At 40.3% G+C, this 4,577-nt stretch overlaps 1 non-coding gene across 1 annotated transcript; it reads left to right on the top strand.

Moving 5' to 3' along the window:
* Positions 1-295: 295 nt before the first annotated feature.
* Positions 296-366, top strand: trnad-guc (transfer RNA aspartic acid (anticodon GUC)). Its single transcript has one exon. It is a non-coding gene; the product is annotated as a tRNA-Asp (tRNA).
* The last annotated feature ends 4,211 nt before the right edge of the window (positions 367-4,577 follow it).

The raw sequence follows: 4,577 nt of genomic DNA, 5'->3' as shown, positions 1-4,577 counted from the left end.
AATGGCAGTCTATGGGGGAAATGGCTTTTAGACCACAGGGGATTATTTTTTTGCTGCAGTATGATGATCAGTGGTGGACAAAGTACTTTCTTTCTTAACTTAATTAAAAGTACTACTATGTGAAAATACTCATGTTTGCATGAAAAGATCCTGCATTCAAAATCCTACTTAATTAAAAGTACAAAAGTATGAAGTATCAAATGTACTAAAAGTATCAAAAGTCAAGGTAAAATGTCCCCTGACTGGTGTACAATGATCTCGAACATTAATTGTGTCAGTAGCATTTCATCACTATGCATTGGTGGTTCAGTGGTAGAATTCTCGCCTGTCACGCGGGAGGCCAGGGTTCAATTCCCGGCCAATGCAACGCAATACTTTCTAAATCTCCCTGGTGTGGGATTAGTATAATATTATCTTGTCTTATGTTATATAAGATAAATAGAAGATATGTGTGGAAATAACAACTCAGACACTGCTTTTTTGAAAAGAGTCTCAAGGCTTTGGAGCCACTGGTTTAATCTTCAACAGTGTATTGTATTTTATTTATTTATTTTAAACCTAACTAGTAACTACAGCTGCAGTAAAGCTGTAAAAACTACAATATTTGTTTTTGAAATGTAGTGGAGTTGAAGTAAAAGCAGCAGAAAACAGATGAACTGAAGTAAAAGTACCTCAAAACTGTGCATAGGCACAGTACTTTTTAAAACCCCATACCAGTCCAGTAAAGCTTAAAATGCCTAACCAAGGCATACCCAAAGTAAAAAGCTGTTCCTGAACTATTTGGAGTACATGCATGGTTTTGGTCTCTCTGAAAGTTAACATCATGAAATTTAAATTTTAACCTCATACATTCATATTTAAGGTATTTATACCTATTTCTGGCTATATTTTTTTAAATTGAGGCCATTTACTATATTCATCACTTCAAACCGCATATAATATCTCTACTAACAATGAATTCCTTGATTTGAGGTGAGCTGTACATACACTCACTGAAGCGTTTGGGTGTGTTCAGAATTTCATTGGCTATTAGAAGCATCAGTCATTTCCAGTCTTAGCTATGACTGGTTTGATCTTCACACAGCAGAAGAAAATGAGGAAAATGGCTTCTCAGGTCGCTCAGCTTCAACTACTAGATCGTGATTGGTCAAGTGAGGTGTCATTCCAAATCTGAGACTCCACAGAGGGCTTTTACTTCCTGAAACTATAATGGTGGCAGTGCAGAGGACATGTGGAAGAGGAGCATTTTCCCTGCTGTGGATTATTATCATGTTTTGGACTAAATATTTTGACAGCAGTGGATCGTGTGGACCTTTGTGGATGTTACCAGACCATCCACGTTGGAGTGTTACCGATCTGTGGATGACTGAGAGACGTCATCGGTGAGTTGCCTCAATGTTTTGTCAATTTTTAAAAACATTTGTTTGTCTGCTGTTGTCCTTTATCGTGACTCCTGTTGTGATTGTAACTTGATTTGGTTGCATCAATCCATTCACAATAATCTAAGCTTTCTAGTGGTGTAAATTGTGAATATAAATGTAAAGGTAGCGTTTGTGTCAATATGCGGAAGTACAATAAACAACAGTAATGTCTACTACTTGCCTCGGATGGCCTGCTGGAATGGTGAGGGGCTTTAACCCTGTTTTAAGGAAATACAACTTTACCTCAATTACAAAATTTTTTTTGCAATGTCAATGCACTCTTAAAGTACAACTAGTACTGTTAACATAGCTTAGGTAACAGTTATCGAAGTGTTCTACATTGATGTCTTTTATGTGGTACTGATAGCAAGAATAAATGCCTTTTTGTATGAAACTTGTGATATCAATAAAAATGAGGTTTCATAGGCCCACGTTAGAAGTGAACTGTCTTACTGAAGTGAGTAGTGCTGTAGCAAAGATGAAACTACTCACCAAATAAGTCATTTTAAAAGGAACATAAATCTGAGAAAATGGCAGAGAACAGCAAGAGAACAAGAAAACTGACTTCAGTCATATCACTGGTGGCAGCAGTTACTGACACAAGTTTAGTTTCTAGCAAAGTTTAATTATACTCAAGCAGGCACCCATTGGGAGAGACGTGTCACACCACCTCAGGGGGTGTTGAATCTCACAGGTTAAACATAGCGCGAGAAGCGTGGGCTGCCGCCCCACCTGCTATTCTCCATTACACTCAACAGAATGTATCAGAGAACGAACGACGGACAGACGCTAAACAGACACGGACAATCGAGCGTGCAGACTGCATGCACAAACATTTACACACACATAGGAGGAAAAGCATTTGTCTGGAAACGTGGTGGGAGGCTGCAGCGCTTTCGTTTCACTCTGAGGTTTTAAGTGCTTCGCATTCAGTGGTGAAATGATGGGAAGTAACTGTCTTCTCCTCCAGACACGCCTGTGATGACCACATCTATCTCGCTATCGCTGTTTATCACAATCAGGATGTTTGTCATGTTCTATACTCCCATCTAAATATGCAACAACCTGCACCTGACTTGCGATTTGGCTCTCTGTGGTTGTACTACACAGGGATGAGTCGAGCCAAATGCTAGCATCAGCATGCTCACATGCTCTTTTACCCTGTTCACCATCTGAGTTTATAATGTTAGCATACTGTGCTACATCACTAATCACAAAGTACATTTGAGTTTCATTAGTTTTGCAGGTGTTTGGCTGTAAATCAAAGTACTGGACGCACTGAAAATTTGTCCGAATGATGGCGTTACATGAAAAGTTAGAGGATCGTCAATGTTATTGTAATTCTTTCTGAGGAGAAATTAATGTCCATACCAATTTTCACAACAATTCATTCCAAAGCTGTTGAGACATTTCCCTCAAAACCACAAATATCAGCCTCATGGTGGTGCTCAAGCGTTGTCTGACTCAGCGACTTGCTGGTGATGCCAAGTAAAAGTAAAGTTCACTGAAGCTAGGAATCATCATCTGGGGATCATGAATGTCTGTACAAACTGTAACTAACTTCCCTTCATCTAGTAGTAGTTGAGATATTTCAGTCTGGACTAAAGCGGTGGACCGACCAACCACTAAAAGACTAGATTGGCTTTGCAATACTGCATTTATTTTTATTATCTTTACCACAGAAACAGTCTGCCATTTTCAATTCATGCAGAACATCCTGACTAGTTTCCAAGGACAGTGTCTGTCTGAATGTGTATTTTCTCAAAATTCCACGTCTTTGGACACAGTCTGGTTAACTTTATTCCAGGTCATTGATGGAGACCCAGTTGGCAAGACAGATATAAGGGAAAAGGAGAATTCTCAAGTTAACACCTGATGTGTTTGTGCAGTCCATTCAAAGTCTGCAGCATTTCCTGTTCCACTTCAGTATGATTGTTCAAGTAACAACACTCCAGGGCGAGCCAATAACTGCATCAAGATGTGAAAAATACTTGCTCAAGAGAATTGGGTGTAGTTAGGGAGTGAGTGAGATGGAAACATCCCAAATCACAAGATTTTAAAGGTGTAAGGAGACAGATGTTGACATTTCATAGCCAACAGCTCCTCATGTTTGGATCGTCTCACTTGACAAAATGAGAGAAAATCTTATGCTTCGTTTCATCTCTTTCTTCAGAAAAGCTAAATTACAGCAAACAGTGCCGTTAAGTCCATCATTCTCATAATCATGTGAGACAGACAGGGCTTGAGATTGAAAGTGGAAGACACCCGAGCCGATGAAACTCCTCCACCAGTGATGCTGAGCCCCACTCCGTCCGGACTTGGAGTCATGTGGTGGGCTTAAGGCTAGCTGCTGCAGCTAAGCTTCCACCACTGTTGATCTGTCTAAGAGCAACAAGACAGCCGCACGCAGGAAGAGAGAAGAGAGAGAGAGACAGGGCGGGGTGGCGGTGAGGGGGAGTGAGGCAGGATTAGGAAGATGGATTTGGATGGTGGTGAAGGGTAGCCAAACGGTGAGAATTAAGGGAAAACAGTGAGCAGTAAGGCTTATCAAGGCAAGTGAGATTTAGCAGGGCCTGAAAGCAGTCTTCTGCTTGATGTTGGGCAATAAAACCTGCTCCAGCTGAGGCCTAGTGAGTGGGAGGAAGACCCCCATCTAACCTCACACCAAACAAAATATTGCTTTTTATTTCTGCTCAAGTTTAAAGCTTTTATTTGTCGAATGTGACATTGGAGTAATAAGGGGAATGTTTATTTCCTTGGACTTACCAGGCATGTACAGCCTTCCTGGTTTGTTTGTGCCTCTGTTAAAATCTGCTTTGAGTGCATTCAGTTCTCATTCAATTTGGCTCCGTCTCTTAGTGTCCATGGCTACAGCAAAGAGAAAATAGTTTAACCTATGATTAAATAATCATGTCTGCCTACCGCGCACATTCGGGGTTCATTTTGGGATACGGCACTCTGTGAGGTACATTTGGAAGTCTGTTTAGAGATTTCACTTTGTTCTCATAAACAAAGTAACATTGAAAAAAGATGTTTCTGAATCTGTGCTGGCGTGCACACAGACAGATCAAGAAGGGAAAACAGCCACTGGAACGATTTTTTTCTTTTTACATTTAGTTTTAAACTGACAGCCCTCTTGGACTTTACAGAAGATTT

This window comes from Chaetodon auriga, chromosome 21 (assembly GCF_051107435.1).
Source record: "Chaetodon auriga isolate fChaAug3 chromosome 21, fChaAug3.hap1, whole genome shotgun sequence".
NCBI classification, from domain to species: Eukaryota; Metazoa; Chordata; class Actinopteri; order Chaetodontiformes; family Chaetodontidae; genus Chaetodon; species Chaetodon auriga.
The sequence above is the reverse complement of the archived record's forward strand: the minus strand, read 5'-3'. Positions and strand labels throughout refer to the sequence as shown.